Here is a 16,940-nt window from a genome sequence, read left to right on the forward strand (position 1 = left end):
TTGACTAACATCTAACAAACTAGCAAATTCCTTTTGTGACGAGAACGATTTTATAGCACCATTGTGGAAGTTTAAAAGCAGGAGGCTGCAACGGAAGCGTGCTGGGGCCAAACCGCAGAGGTCGGTAGATCTAAACTACCTGATGCTAATATCCTTTTGTCTATTCTCTGATTCTTATAGCTTTATCCACCTGTGAACAGTTATAATGTGTCAGACAGTCTTAGACGCATAAATAAGCTGAACTAGCAAGACCATAAAAGAGTTAAAGCGATGTCGTAAAAGTGATTAGAGATAAATATTCGTAACTTGTTAAATATGTTGACACCCTTTTAACCAATTTGCAAATTCATTGCGATTAGAACTATGTTATACCTCCAATGAGTAAGTCCAGAAGCAGGATGTCGTAGCGGAAGCGTGATGCGTCCATCACTCGGAAGTTGTTAGATCGAAACTACTCCCTGCTAATATCCTTTTGTCTATTTTCTGATTCTTAAAGCTTTATCCGACTGTGTAAGGGTATGATGCGTCATATCTCCATTGGTTACGTACAGAAGCAGGATGGAGCAGAGGAAGCGTGCTGGGCCCATAACCCAGAGGTCGGTAGATCGAAACTACCTCCTGCTAATATCTTTTTGTCTTTTCTCTGATTCTTATAGCTTTATCCACCTGTGTAAGGGTATAATATGTCAGACAGTCTCAAACGAATGAATAAACTCAACTAGCGAGACAATTAAAGAGTTAAAGCGATGTGGTAAAACTGATTAGAGATAAATATTCGTAACTTGTTAAAAATGTTGACACCCTTCTAACAAATTAGAAAATTCACTGCGATTTGAACTATATTATACCTCCAATGAGTAAGTCCAGAAGCAGGATGTCGTAGCGGAAGAGTGATTCGTTCATCACTCGAAGGTTGTTAGATCGAAACTACTTCCTGCTAATATACTTTTGTCTATTTTCTGATTCTTAATCTTTTTCCGACTGTGTAAGTGTATGATGCGTCACACATTCTCAGACGGACGAGGAAAGTGAACTAGCAAGTCCGTGAAAGAGTTAGAAAGATGCGATAAAACTGATTAGAGATAAATATACGCAACTTGTTAATTATGTTGACACTCATCTAACAAGTCACCAAATTCATTGCGATCAGAACTATTTTATACCTCCCTTGGTAAAGTTGAGAAGCAGTATGGCGCAGCGGACCCGTGCTGTGCCCATAACCTAGAGGTCGATAGGTCAAAACTATCTCCTGCTAATATCCTTTTGTCTATGCTCTGATTCTTATAGCTTTGTGCACATTGGTAAGTGTGATTCGTCAGACAGTCTCAGACGCGTGAATATTTTGAACTAGCGAGTCCAAGGAAAAGTTAAGAAGATTTGGTAATTCTGACTGGAGATAAATTTTCGCAACTTGTTAATTTTGATGACTAACATCTAACAAATAAGCAAATTCCTTTTTGTGACCAGAACGATTTTATAGCACCATTGTGGAAGTTTAGAAGCAGGAGGCTGCAACCGAAGCGTGCTGGGGCCAAACCTTAGAGCTCGGTAGATCTAAACTACCTGATGCTAATATCCTTTTGTCTATTCTCTGATTCTTATAGCTTTATCCACCTGTGAAGGTTATAATGTGTCAGACAGTCTTAGACGCATAAATAAACTGAACTAGCAAGACCATAAAAGAGTTAAAACGATGTGGTAAAACTGATTAGAGATAAATACTCGTAACTTGTTAAATATGTTGACACTCTTCTAACCAATTTGAAAATTCATTGCGATTAGAACTATGTTTTACTTCCAATGAGAAGTCCAGAAGCAGGATGTCGTAGCGGAAGCGTGATGCGCCCATCACTCGGAAGTTGTTAGATCGAAACTACTCCCTGCTAATATCCTTTCGTCTATTTTCTGTTTCTTAAAGCTTTATCCGACTGTGTAAGGGTATGATGCGTTACACACTTCTAAGACATGCACGTCCAAGAAAGAGTTAAAAAAAGATGTGTTAATACTGATTAGAGCTAAATATTCGCAACTTGTTACGTATGTTGACTCTCATCTCACAAATTAGCAAATTCTTTGCGATCAGAACTTTTTTATATCTCCATTGGTTACGTACAGAAGCAGGATGGCGCAGAGGAAGCGTGCTGGGCCCATAACCCAGAGGTCGGTAGATCGAAACTACCTCCTGCTAATATCTTTTTGTCTTTTCTTATAGATTTATCCACCTGTGTAAGGGTATAATATGTCAGACAGTCTCAAACGAATGAATAAACTCAATTAGCGAGACCATGAAAGAGTTAAAGCGATGTGGTAAAACTTATTAGAGATAAATATTCGTAACTTGTTAAATATGTTGACACTATTCTAACCAATTTGCAAATTCATTGCGATTAGAACTATATTATACCTCCAATGAGTATGTCCAGAAGCAGGATGTTGTAGCGGAAGGGTGATGCGTCCATCACTCGGAGGTTGTTAGATCGAAACCACTCCCTGCTAATATCCTTTTGTCTATTTTCTGATTCTTAAAGCTTTATCCGACTGTGTAGGGGTATGATGCGTTACACACTTCTCAGACGTGCAAGTCCAAGAAAGAGTTAAAAAAGATGTGTTAATAATGATTAGAGCTAAATATTCGCAACTTTTAACGTATGTTGACTCTCATCTTTACAAATTAGCAAGTTCTTTGCGATCAGAACTTTTTATCTCCATAGGTTACGTACAGAAGCAGGATGGCGCAGAGGAAGCGTGCTGGGCGCATAACCCAGAGGTGGGTAGATCGAAACTACCTCCTGCTAATATCATTTTGTCTATGCTATGATTCTTATAGCTTTGTGCACATTGGTAAGTGTGATTCGTCACACAGTCTCAGACGCGTGAATAATTTGAACTAGCGAGTCCAAGAAAAAGTTAAGAAGATTTGGTAATTCTGACTGGAGATAAATTTTCGCAACTTGTTAATTTTGATGACTAACATCTAACAAATTAGCAAATTCCTTTTTGTGGCCAGAACGATTTTATAGCACCATTGTGGAAGTTTAGAAGCAGGAGGCTGCAACGGAAGCGTGCTGGGGCCAAACCGCAGAGCTCGGTAGATCTAAACTACCTGATGCTAATATCCTTTTGTCTATTGTCTGATTCTTATAGCTTTATCCACCTGTGTAAGGTTATAATGTGTCAGACAGTCTTAGACGCATAAATAAACTGAACTAGCAAGACCATAAAAGAGTTAAAGCGATGTGGTAAAACTGATTAGAGATAAATATTCGTAACTTGTTAAATATGATGACACTCTTCTAACCAATTTGCAAATTCATTGCGATTAGAACTATGTTATACCTCCAAAGAGTAAGTACAGAAGCAGGATCTCGTAGCGGAAGCGTGATGCGTCCCATCACTCGGAATTTGTTAGATCGAAACTACTCCCTGCTAATATCCTTTTGTCTATTTTCTGTTTCTTAAAGCTTTATCCGACTGTGTAAGGGTATGATGTGTTACACACTTCTAAGACGTGTAAGTCCAAGAAAGAGTTAAAAAAGATGTGTTAATACTGATTAGAGCTAAATATTCGCAACTTGTTACGTATGTTGACTCTCATCTCACAAATTAGCAAATTCTTTGCGATCAGAACTTTTTTATATCTCCATTGGTTACGTACAGAAGCAGGATGGCGCAGAGGAAGCGTGCTGGGCCCATAACCCAGAGGTCGGTAGATCGAAACTACCTCCTGCTAATATCTTTTTGTCTTTTCTTATAGATTTATCCACCTGTGTAAGGGTATAATATGTCAGACAGTCTCAAACGAATGAATAAACTCAATTAGCGAGACCATGAAAGAGTTAAAGCGATGTGGTAAAACTTATTAGAGATAAATATTCGTAACCTGTTAAATATGTTGACACTCTTCTAACCAATTTGCAAATTCATTGCGATTAGAACTATGTTATACCTCCAATGAGTAAGTCCAGAAGCAGGAACTCGTAGCGGAAGCGTGATTCGCCCATCACTCGGAAGTTGTTAGATCGAAACTACTCCCTGCTAATATCCTTTTGTCTATTTTCTGTTTCTTAAAGCTTTATCCGACTGTGTAAGGGTATGATGCGTTACACACTTCTAAGACGTGCACGTCCAAGAAAGAGTTAAAAAAAAGATGTGTTAATACTGATTAGAGCTAAATATTCGCAACTTGTTACGTATGTTGACTCTCATCTCACAAATTAGCAAATTCTTTGCGATCAGAACTTTTTTATATCTCCATTGGTTACGTACAGAAGCAGGATGGCGCAGAGGAAGCGTGCTGGGCCCATAACCCAGAGTTCGGTAGATCGAAACTACCTCCTGCTAAAATATTTTTGTCTTTTCTTATAGATTTATCCACCTGTGTAAGGGTATAATATGTCAGACAGTCTCAAACGAATGAATAAACTCAATTAGCGAGACCATGGAAGAGTTAAAGCGATGTGGTAAAACTTATTAGAGATAAATATTCGTAACTTGTTAAATATGTTGACACTCTTCTAACCAATTTGCAAATTCATTGCGATTAGAACTATATTATACCTCCAATAAGTATGTCCAGAAGCAGGATGTTGTAGCGGAAGAGTGATGCGTCCATCACTCGGAAGTTGTTAGATCGAAACTACTCCCTGCTAATATCCTTTTGTCTATTTTCTGATTCTTAAAGCTTTATCCGACTGTGTAGGGGTATGATGCGTTACACACTTCTCAGACGTGCAAGTCCAAGAAAGAGTTAAAAATGATGTGTTTATACTGATTAGAGCTAAATATTCGCAACTTTTAACGTATGTTGACTCTCATCTCACAAATTAGCAAGTTCTTTGCGATCAGAACTTTTTTATATCTCCATTGGTTACGAACAGAAGCAGGATGGCGCAGAGGAAGCGTGCTGGGACCATAACCCATAGGTGGGTAGATCGAAACTACCTCCTGCTAATATCATTTTGTCTATTTTCTGATTCTTATAGCTTTATCCGACTGTGTAGGGGTATAATGCGTTACACACTTCTCAGACGTGCAAGTCCAAGAAAGAGTTAAAAAAGATGTGTTAATACTGATTAGAGCTAAATATTCGCAACTTTTAACGTATGTTGACTCTCATCTCACAAATTAGCAAGTTCTTTGCGATCAGAACTTTTTTATATCTCCATTGGTTACGTACAGAAGCAGGATGGCGCAGAGGAAGCGTGCTGGGCCTAAAACCCAGAGGTGGGTAGATCGAAACTACCTCCTGCTAATATCATTTTGTCTATGCTCTGATTCTTATAGCTTTGTGCACATTGGTAAGTGTGATTCGTCAGACAGTCTCAGACGCGTGAATAATTTGAACTAGCGAGTCCAAGAAAAAGTTAAGAAGATTTGGTAATTCTGACTGGAGATAAATTTTCGCAACTTGTTAATTTTGATGACTAACATCTAACAAATTAGCAAATTCCTTTTTGTGACCAGAACGATTTTATAGCACCATTGTGGAAGTTTAGAAGCAGGAGGCTGCAACGGAAGCGTGCTGGGGCCAAACCGCAGAGCTCGGTAGATCTAAACTACCTGATGCTAATATCCTTTTGTCTATTCTCTGATTCTTATAGCTTTATCCACCTGTGTAAGGTTATAATGTGTCAGACAGTCTTAGACGCATAAATAAACTGAACTAGCAAGACCATAAAAGAGTTAAAGCGATGTGGTAAAACTGATTAGAGATAAATATTCGTAACTTGTTAAATATGATGACACTCTTCTAACCAATTTGCAAATTCATTGCGATTAGAACTATGTTATACCTCCAAAGAGTAAGTCCAGAAGCAGGATCTCGTAGCGGAAGCGTGATGCGTCCCATCACTCGGAATTTGTTAGATCGAAACTACTCCCTGCTAATATCCTTTTGTCTATTTTCTGTTTCTTAAAGCTTTATCCGACTGTGTAAGGGTATGATGTGTTACACACTTCTAAGACGTGTAAGTCCAAGAAAGAGTTAAAAAAGATGTGTTAATACTGATTAGAGCTAAATATTCGCAACTTGTTACGTATGTTGACTCTCATCTCACAAATTAGCAAGTTCTTTGCGATCAGAACTTTTTTATATCTCCATTGGTTACGTACAGAAGCAGGATGGCGCAGAGGAAGCGTGCTGGGCCCATAACCCATAGGTGGGTAGATCGAAACTACCTCCTGCTAATATCATTTTGTCTATTTTCTGATTCTTATAGCTTTATCCGACTGTGTAGGGGTATAATGCGTTACACACTTCTCAGACGTGCAAGTCCAAGAAAGAGTTAAAAAAGATGTGTTAATACTGATTAGAGCTAAATATTCGCAACTTTTAACGTATGTTGACTCTCATCTCACAAATTAGCAAGTTCTTTGCGATCAGAACTTTTTTATATCTCCATTGGTTACGTACAGAAGCAGGATGGCGCAGAGGAAGCGTGCTGGGCCTAAAACCCAGAGGTGGGTAGATCGAAACTACCTCCTGCTAATATCATTTTGTCTATGCTCTGATTCTTATAGCTTTGTGCACATTGGTAAGTGTGATTCGTCAGACAGTCTCAGACGCGTGAATAATTTGAACTAGCGAGTCCAAGAAAAAGTTAAGAAGATTTGGTAATTCTGACTGGAGATAAGTTTTCGCAACTTGTTAATTTTGATGACTAACTTCTAACAAATTAGCAAATTCCTTTTTGTGACCAGAACGATTTTATAGCACCATTGTGGAAGTTTAGAAGCAGGAGGCTGCAACGGAAGCGTGCTGGGGCCAAACCGCAGAGCTCGGTAGATCTAAACTACCTGATGCTAATATCCTTTTGTCTATTCTCTGATTCTTATAGCTTTATCCACCTGTGTAAGGTTATAATGTCTCAGACAGTCTTAGACGCATAAATAAACTGAACTAGCAAGACCATAAAAGAGTTAAAGCGATGTGGTAAAACTGATTAGAGATAAATATTCGTAACTTGTTAAATATGATGACACTCTTCTAACCAATTTGCAAATTCATTGCGATTAGAACTATGTTATACCTCCAAAGAGTAAGTCCAGAAGCAGGATCTCGTAGCGGAAGCGTGATGCGTCCCATTACTCGGAATTTGTTAGATCGAAACTACTCCCTGCTAATATCCTTTTGTCTATTTTCTGTTTCTTAAAGCTTTATCCGACTGTGTAAGGGTATGATGTGTTACACACTTCTAAGACGTGTAAGTCCAAGAAAGAGTTAAAAAAGATGTGTTAATACTGATTAGAGCTAAATATTCGCAACTTGTTACGTATGTTGACTCTCATCTCACAAATTAGCAAGTTCTTTGCGATCAGAACTTTTTTATATCTCCATTGGTTACGTACAGAAGCAGGATGGCGCAGAGGAAGCGTGCTGGGCCCATAACCCATAGGTGGGTAGATCGCAACTACCTCCTGCTAATATCATTTTGTCTATTTTCTGATTCTTATAGCTTTATCCGACTGTGTAGGGGTATAATGCGTTACACACTTCTCAGACGTGCAAGTCCAAGAAAGAGTTAAAAAAGATGTGTTAATACTGATTAGAGCTAAATATTCGCAACTTTTAACGTATGTTGACTCTCATCTCACAAATTAGCAAGTTCTTTGCGATCAGAACTTTTTTATATCTCCATTGGTTACGTACAGAAGCAGGATGGCGCAGAGGAAGCGTGCTGGGCCCAAAACCCAGAGGTGGGTAGATCGAAACTACCTCCTGCTAATATCATTTTGTCTATGCTCTGATTCTTATAGCTTTGTGCACATTGGTAAGTGTGATTCGTCAGACAGTCTCAGACGCGTGAATAATTTGAACTAGCGAGTCCAAGAAAAAGTTAAGAAGATTTGGTAATTCTGACTGGAGATAAATTTTCGCAACTTGTTAATTTTGATGACTAACATCTAACAAATTAGCAAATTCCTTTTTGTGACCAGAACGATTTTATAGCACCATTGTGGAAGTTTAGAAGCAGGAGGCTGCAACGGAAGCGTGCTGGGGCCAAACCGCAGAGCTCGGTAGATCTAAACTACCTGATGCTAATATCCTTTTGTCTATTCTCTGATTCTTATAGCTTTATCCACCTGTGTAAGGTTATAATGTGTCAGACAGTCTTAGACGCATAAATAAACTAAACTAGCAAGACCATAAAAGAGTTAAAGCGATGTGGTAAAACTGATTAGAGATAAATATTCGTAACTTGTTAAATATGATGACACTCTTCTAACCAATTTGCAAATTCATTGCGATTAGAACTATGTTATACCTCCAAAGAGTAAGTCCAGAAGCAGGATCTCGTAGCGGAAGCGTGATGCGTCCCATCACTCGGAATTTGTTAGATCGAAACTACTCCCTGCTAATATCCTTTTGTCTATTTTCTGTTTCTTAAAGCTTTATCCGACTGTGTAAGGGTATGATGTGTTACACACTTCTAAGACGTGTAAGTCCAAGAAAGAGTTAAAAAAGATGTGTTAATACTGATTAGAGCTAAATATTCGCAACTTGTTACGTATGTTGACTCTCATCTCACAAATTAGCAAGTTCTTTGCGATCAGAACTTTTTTATATCTCCATTGGTTACGTACAGAAGCAGGATGGCGCAGAGGAAGCGTGCTGGGCCCATAACCCATAGGTGGGTAGATCGAAACTACCTCTTGCTAATATCATTTTGTCTATTTTCTGATTCTTATAGCTTTATCCGACTGTGTAGGGGTATGATGCGTTACACACTTCTCAGACGTGCAAGTCCAAGAAAGAGTTAAGAAAGATGTGTTAATACTGATTAGAGCTAAATATTCGCAACTTTTAACGTATGTTGACTCTCATCTCACAAATTGGCAAGTTCTTTGCGATCAGAACTTTTTTATATCTCCATTGGTTACGTACAGAAGCAGGATGGCGCAGAGGAAGCGTGCTGGGCCCAAAACCCAGAGGTGGGTAGATCGAAACTACCTCCTGCTAATATCATTTTGTCTATGCTCTGATTCTTATAGCTTTGTGCACATTGGTAAGTGTGATTCGTCAGACAGTCTCAGACGCGTGAATAATTTGAACTAGCGAGTCCAAGAAAAAGTTAAGAAGATTTGGTAATTCTGACTGGAGATAAATTTTCGCAACTTGTTAATTTTGATGACTAACATCTAACAAGTTAGCAAATTCCTTTTTGTGACCAGAACGATTTTATAGCACCATTGTGGAAGTTTAGAAGCAGGAGGCTGCAACGGAAGCGTGCTGGGGCCAAACTGCAGAGCTCGGTAGATCTAAACTACCTGATGCTAATATCCTTTTGTCTATTCTCTGATTCTTATAGCTTTATCCACCTGTGTAAGGTTATAATGTGTCAGACAGTCTTAGACGCATAAATAAACTGAACTAGCAAGACCATAAAAGAGTTAAAGTGATGTGGTAAAACTGATTAGAGATAAATATTCGTAACTTGTTAAATATGATGACACTCTTCTAACCAATTTGCAAATTCATTGCGATTAGAACTATGTTATACCTCCAAAGAGTAAGTCCAGAAGCAGGATCTCGTAGCGGAAGCGTGATGCGTCCCATCACTCGGAATTTGTTAGATCGAAACTACTCCCTGCTAATATCCTTTTGTCTATTTTCTGTTTCTTAAAGCTTTATCCGACTGTGTAAGGGTATGATGTATTACACACTTCTAAGACGTGCAAGTCCAAGAAAGAGTTAAAAAAGATGTGTTAATACTGATTAGAGCTAAATATTCGCAACTTGTTACGTATGTTGACTCTCATCTCACAAATTAGCAAGTTCTTTGCGATCAGAACTTTTTTATATCTCCATTGGTTACGTACAGAAGCAGGATGGCGCAGAGGAAGCGTGCTGGGCCCATAACCCATAGGTGGGTAGATCGAAACTACCTCCTGCTAATATCATTTTGTCTATTTTCTGATTCTTATAGCTTTATCCGACTGTGTAGGGGTATGATGCGTTACACACTTCTCAGACGTGCAATTCCAAGAAAGAGTTAAGAAAGATGTGTTAATACTGATTAGAGCTAAATATTCGCAACTTTTAACGTATGTTGACTCTCATCTCACAAATTGGCAAGTTCTTTGCGATCAGAACTTTTTTATATCTCCATTGGTTACGTACAGAAGCAGGATGGCGCAGAGGAAGCGTGCTGGGCCCAAAACCCAGAGGTGGGTAGATCGAAACTACCTCCTGCTAATATCATTTTGTCTATGCTCTGATTCTTATAGCTTTGTGCACATTGGTAAGTGTGATTCGTCAGACAGTCTCAGACGCGTGAATAATTTGAACTAGCGAGTCCAAGAAAAAGTTAAGAAGATTTGGTAATTCTGACTGGAGATAAATTTTCGCAACTTGTTAATTTTGATGACTAACATCTAACAAATTAGCAAATTCCTTTTTGTGACCAGAACGATTTTATAGCACCATTGTGGAAGTTTAGAAGCAGGAGGCTGCAACGGAAGCGTGCTGGGGCCAAACCGCAGAGCTCGGTAGATCTAAACTACCTGATGCTAATATCCTTTTGTCTATTCTCTGATTCTTATAGCTTTATCCACCTGTGTAAGGTTATAATGTGTCAGACAGTCTTAGACGCATAAATAAACTGAACTAGCAAGACCATAAAAGAGTTAAAGCGATGTGGTAAAACTGATTAGAGATAAATATTCGTAACTTGTTAAATATGATGACACTCTTCTAACCAATTTGCAAATTCATTGCGATTAGAACTAGGTTATACCTCCAAAGAGTAAGTCCAGAAGCAGGATCTCGTAGCGGAAGCGTGATGCGTCCCATCACTCGGAATTTGTTAGATCGAAACTACTCCCTGCTAATATCCTTTTGTCTATTTTCTGTTTCTTAAAGCTTTATCCGACTGTGTAAGGGTATGATGTGTTACACACTTCTAAGACGTGTAAGTCCAAGAAAGAGTTAAAAAAGATGTGTTAATACTGATTAGAGCTAAATATTCGCAACTTGTTACGTATGTTGACTCTCATCTCACAAATTAGCAAATTCTTTGCGATCAGAACTTTTTTATATCTCCATTGGTTACGTACAGAAGCAGGATGGCGCAGAGGAAGCGTGCTGGGCCCATAACCCATAGGTCGGTAGATCGAAACTACCTCCTGCTAATATCTTTTTGTCTTTTCTTATAGATTTATCCACCTGTGTAAGGGTATAATATGTCAGACAGTCTCAAACGAATGAATAAACTCAATTAGCGAGACCATGAAAGAGTTAAAGCGATGTGGTAAAACTTATTAGAGATAAATATTCGTAACTTGTTAAATATGTTGACACTCTTCTAACCAATTTGCAAATTCATTGCGATTAGAACTATGTTATACCTCCAATGAGTAAGTCCAGAAGCAGGATCTCGTAGCGGAAGCGTGATTCGCCCATCACTCGGAAGTTGTTAGATCGAAACTACTCCCTGCTAATATCCTTTTGTCTATTTTCTGTTTCTTGAAGCTTTATCCGACTGTGTAAGGGTATGATGCGTTACACACTTCTAAGACGTGCACGTCCAAGAAAGAGTTAAAAAAAAAGATGTGTTAATACTGATTAGAGCTAAATATTCGCAACTTGTTACGTATGTTGACTCTCATCTCACAAATTAGCAAATTCTTTGCGATCAGAACTTTTTTATATCTCCATTGGTTACGTACAGAAGCAGGATGGCGCAGAGGAAGCGTGCTGGGGCCATAACCCAGAGGTCGGTAGATCGAAACTACCTCCTGCTAATATATTTTTGTCTTTTCTTATAGATTTATCCACCTGTGTAAGGGTATAATTTGTCAGACAGTCTCAAACGAATGAATAAACTCGATTAGCGAGACCATGAAAGAGTTAAAGCGATGTGGTAAAACTTATTAGAGATAAATATTCGTAACTTGTTAAATATGTTGACACTCTTCTAACCAATTTGCAAATTCATTGCGATTGGAACTATATTATACCTCCAATGAGTATGTCCAGAAGCAGGATGTTGTAGCGGAAGAGTGATGCGTCCATCACTCGGAGGTTGTTAGATCGAAACTACTCCCTGCTAATATCCTGTTGTCTATTTTCTGATTCTTAAAGCTTTATCCGACTGTGTTGGGGTATGATGCGTTACACACTTCTCAGACGTGCAAGTCCAAGAAAGAGTTAAAAAAGATGTGTTAATACTGATTAGAGCTAAATATTCGCAACTTTTAACGTATGTTGACTCTCATCTCACAAATTAGCAAGTTCTTTGCGATCAGAACTTTTTTATATCTCCATTGGTTACGTACAGAAGCAGGATGGAGCAGAGGAAGCGTGCTGGGCCCATAACCCATAGGTGGGTAGATCGAAACTACCTCCTGCTAATATCATTTTGTCTATGCTCTGATTCTTATAGCTTTGTGCACATTGGTAAGTGTGATTCGTCAGACAGTCTCAGACGCGTGAATAATTTGAACTAGCGAGTCCAAGAAAAAGTTAAGAAGATTTGGTAATTCTGACGAGATAAATTTTCGCAACTTGTTAATTTTGATGACTAACATCTAACAAATTAGCAAATTCCTTTTTGTGACCAGAACGATTTTATAGCACCATTGTGGAAGTTTAGAAGCAGTAGGCTGCAACGGAAGCGTGCTGGGGCCAAACCGCAGAGCTCGGTAGATCTAAACTACCTGATGCTAATATCTTTTTGTCTATTCTCTGATTCTTATAGCTTTATCCACCTGTGTAAGGTTATAATGTGTCAGACAGTCTTAGACGCATAAATAAACTGAACTAGCAAGACCATAAAAGAGTTAAAGCGATGTGGTAAAACTGATTAGAGATAAATATTCGTAACTTGTTAAATATGTTGACACTCTTCTAACCAATTTGCAAATTCATTGCGATTAGAACTATGTTATACCTCCAAAGAGTAAGTCCAGAAGCAGGATCTCGTAGCGGAAGCGTGATGCGTCCCATCACGCGGAATTTGTTAGATCGAAACTACTCCCTGCTAATATCCTTTTGTCTATTTTCTGTTTCTTAAAGCTTTATCCGACTGTGTAAGGGTATGATGTGTTACACACTTCTAAGACGTGTAAGTCCAAGAAAGAGTTAAAAAAGATGTGTTAATACTGATTAGATCTAAATATTCGCAACTTGTTACGTATGTTGACGCTCATCTCACAAATTAGCAAATTCTTTGCGATCAGAACTTTTTTATATCTCCATTGGTTACGTACAGAAGCAGGATGGCGTAGAGGAAGCGTGCTGGGCCCATAACCCAGAGGTCGGTAGATCGAAACTACCTCCTGCTAATATCTTTTTTGTCTTTTCTTATAGATTTATCCACCTGTGTAAGGGTATAATATGTCAGACAGTCTCAAACGAATGAATAAACTCAATTAGCGAGACCATGAAAGAGTTAGAGCGATGTGGTAAAACTTATTAGAGATAAATATTCGTAACTTGTTAAATATGTTGACACTCTTCTAACCAATTTGCAAATTCATTGCGATTAGAACTATGTTATACCTCCAATGAGTAAGTCCAGAAGCAGGATCTCGTAGCGGAAGCGTGATGCGTCCATCACTCGGAATTTGTTAGATCGAAACTACTCCTTTTGTCTATTTTCTGTTTCTTAAAGCTTTATCCGACTGTGTAAGGGTATGATGCGTTACACACTTCTCAGACGTGCAACTCCGAGAAAGAGTTAAAAAAGATGTGTTAATACTGATTAGAGCTAAATATTCGCAACTTGTTACGTATGTTGACTCTCATCTCACAAATTAGCAAGTTCTTTGCGATCAGAACTTTTTTATATCTCCCTTGGTTACGTACAGAAGCAGGATGGCGCAGAGGAAGCGTGCTGGTTGCATAACCCAGAGGTGGGTAGATCGAAACTACCTCCTGCTAATATCATTTTGTCTATGCTCTGATTCTTATAGCTTTGTGCACATTGGTAAGTGTGATTCGTCAGACAGTCTCAGACGCGTGAATAATTTGAACTAGCGAGTCCAAGAAAAAGTTAAGAAGATTTGGTAGTTCTGACTGGAGATAAATTTTCGCAACTTGTTAATTTTGATGACTAACATCTAAAAAATTAGCAAATTCCTTTTTGTGACCAGAACGATTTTATAGCACCATTGTGGAAGTTTAGAAGCAGGAGGCTGCAACGGAAGCGTGCTGAGGCCAAACCGCAGAGCTCGGTAGATCTAAATTACCTGATGCTAATATCCTTTTGTCTATTCTCTGATTCTTATAGCTTTATCCACCTGTGTAAGGTTATGTGTCAGACAGTCTTAGACGCATAAATAAACTGAACTAGCAAGACCATAAAAGAGTTAAAGCGATGTGGTAAAACTGATTAGAGATAAATATTCGTAACTTGTTAAATATGTTGACACTCTTCTAAGCAATTTGCAAATTCATTGCGATTAGAACTATGTTATACCTCCAAAGAGTAAGTCCAGAAGCAGGATCTCGTAGCGGAAGCGTGATGCGTCCCATCACTCGGAATTTGTTAGATCGAAACTACTCCCTGCTAATATCCTTTTGTCTATTTTCTGTTTCTTAAAGCTTTAACCGACTGTGTAAGGGTATGATGCGTTACACACTTCTCAGACGTGCAACTCCGAGAAAGAGTTAAAAAAGATGTGTTAATACTGATTAGAGCTAAATATTCGCAACTTGTTACGTATGTTGACTCTCATCTCACAAATTAGCAAGTTCTTTGCGATCAGAACTTTTTTATATCTCCATTGGTTACGTACAGAAGCAGGATGGCGCAGAGGAAGCGTGCTGGTTCCATAACCCAGAGGTGGGTAGATCGAAACTACCTCCTGCTAATATCATTTTGTCTATGCTCTGATTCTTATAGCTTTGTGCACATTGGTAAGTGTGATTCGTCAGACAGTCTCAGACGCGTGAATAATTTGAACTAGCGAGTCGAAGAAAAAGTTAAGAAGATTTGATAGTTCTGACTGGAGATAAATTTTCGCAACTTGTTAATTTTGATGACTAACATCTAAAAAATTAGCAAATTCCTTTTTGTGACCAGAACGATTTTATAGCACCATTGTGGAAGTTTAGAAGCAGGAGGCTGCAACGGAAGCGTGCTGAGGCCAAACCGCAGAGCTCGGTAGATCTAAATTACCTGATGCTAATATCCTTTTGTCTATTCTCTGATTCTTATAGCTTTATCCACCTGTGTAAGGTTATGTGTCAGACAGTCTTAGACGCATAAATAAACTGAACTAGCAAGACCATAAAAGAGTTAAAGCGATGTGGTAAAACTGATTAGAGATAAATATTCGTAACTTGTTAAATATGTTGACACTCTTCTAAGCAATTTACAAATTCATTGCGATTAGAACTATGTTATACCTCCAAAGAGTAAGTCCAGAAGCAGGATCTCGTAGCGGAAGCGTGATGCGTCCCATCACTCGGAATTTGTTAGATCGAAACTACTCCCTGCTAATATCCTTTTGTCTTTTTTCTGTTTCTTAAAGCTTTATCCGACTGTGTAAGGGTATGATGTGTTACACACTTCTAAGACGTGCAAGTCCAAGAAAGAGTTAAAAAAGACTAGCAGGCCAGCAAAAGCAAAACAAGATAATTTAAAATAATAGAAGTTTTAAAATTCATTTTATTCTCTTACCACGTCGGGCTGGAACATATGCCACTCGTTCAACAGTCATAGGTATTACGTTACGTTACCGATGTGTTTGATTTAGTATATTACCCCCAAAGTACCAGCAATTTTATGTTCAGTTTTTGGGCCTAGATAATTTGCATATTTAAGAAGCGCTAAGACTAGTACAGATGGCGATCTTCTACATGGTGGCGTAGCGTAACGCACTTAATATGTTAGGCTGCATGTTTGAGGAGCGTAAAAAAAGATATGGAAGGAGAAAACAGACAAAAAAAGAGGAAACGCAGAAAGGAATGTGAAAAGAAATAAACGAAAAAGAGAAGAGACAGAAGACAAAAATGAGACAGAAAAAAAAGAGAAAAGACTGAAAGAGAGAAAAGCTAGAGCAAAAAGGAGAGAAAAAAGACAGAAAAAAGACAAAATAGAGAGAAAAGACGAAAAAGATAAAAAGACACAAACGAAAAAAGAAAGAGAAAAGAAAAACAAACGGAAAAAAGAAAAGCCAGAGAAAAAAATGAGAGAAACGTAAAAGAAAAAAGATGATGGACAGAAAAAGGAGAGAAAAGAAAGAGAGAAATGAAAGACAGAAAAGAAAGAGAAAAAAGAGAGAAGTAAAAAAGAAAAGAGAAAAGCAAGAGAGAAGTAAGAGAAAAAAAAGAGGAAAACAAGAGATGAAAGATAGAAGTGAAAAAGTCAGAAAGGAAAAAGAAGAGAAAAAGAGAAAAGAGAAAAAAATGAGAAAAGAAAGGAAGAGCAAAAAACAAGAGAAAGAGGTAAAAGAAAGATGCAAAACACGCAGAATTGAGAAAAAGGAAAGAGAGAAAAGCAAGAGAAAAAGGAAAGAGAAAAGCAAGAGAGAAAAGGCGAGAAAGAAGAAAGAAAAAGACAAATTAGAGAAAACAGACGAAAAAGAGAAAAGACATAATAAACGACAAACGAAAGAGAGAAAAGAAATACAAACGGAAAAAAGCAAGAGAAAAAAAAGAGAAACAGTAAAGAAAAAAGATGATGGACAGAAAAGGGAGAGAGAAGAAAGACAGAAAAGAAAGAGAAAAAAGAGAGAAGTAAAAAAGAAAAGAGAAAAGCAAGAGAGAAATGAGAGAAAAGCAGGAGTAAAAGAGAAAATCAAGAGACGAAAGATAGAAGTAAAAAAGGCAGAAAGGAAAGAGAAAAAGAGAAGAGAAACAAATGAGGAAAGGAAGGAAGAGCAAAGAACAAGAGAAAGAGGTAAGAGAAAGATAGAAAACACACAGAATTGAGAAACAGCAAAGAGAGAAAAGCAAGAGACAAAAGAAAGACAGAAAACACTGAGCAAAGCAA

General features: G+C 38.1%; 1 protein-coding gene across 1 annotated transcript in view; it reads left to right on the top strand.

Moving 5' to 3' along the window:
• The window catches only part of LOC142351596 (xaa-Pro aminopeptidase ApepP-like), a 702,879-nt gene that overhangs the window by 542,706 nt on the left and 143,233 nt on the right, over positions 1 to 16,940 (top strand). The window lies entirely within an intron of this gene.

This window comes from Convolutriloba macropyga, chromosome 13 (genome assembly GCF_964194025.1).
Source record: "Convolutriloba macropyga chromosome 13, txConMacr16.3, whole genome shotgun sequence".
NCBI classification, from domain to species: domain Eukaryota; kingdom Metazoa; phylum Xenacoelomorpha; order Acoela; family Convolutidae; genus Convolutriloba; species Convolutriloba macropyga.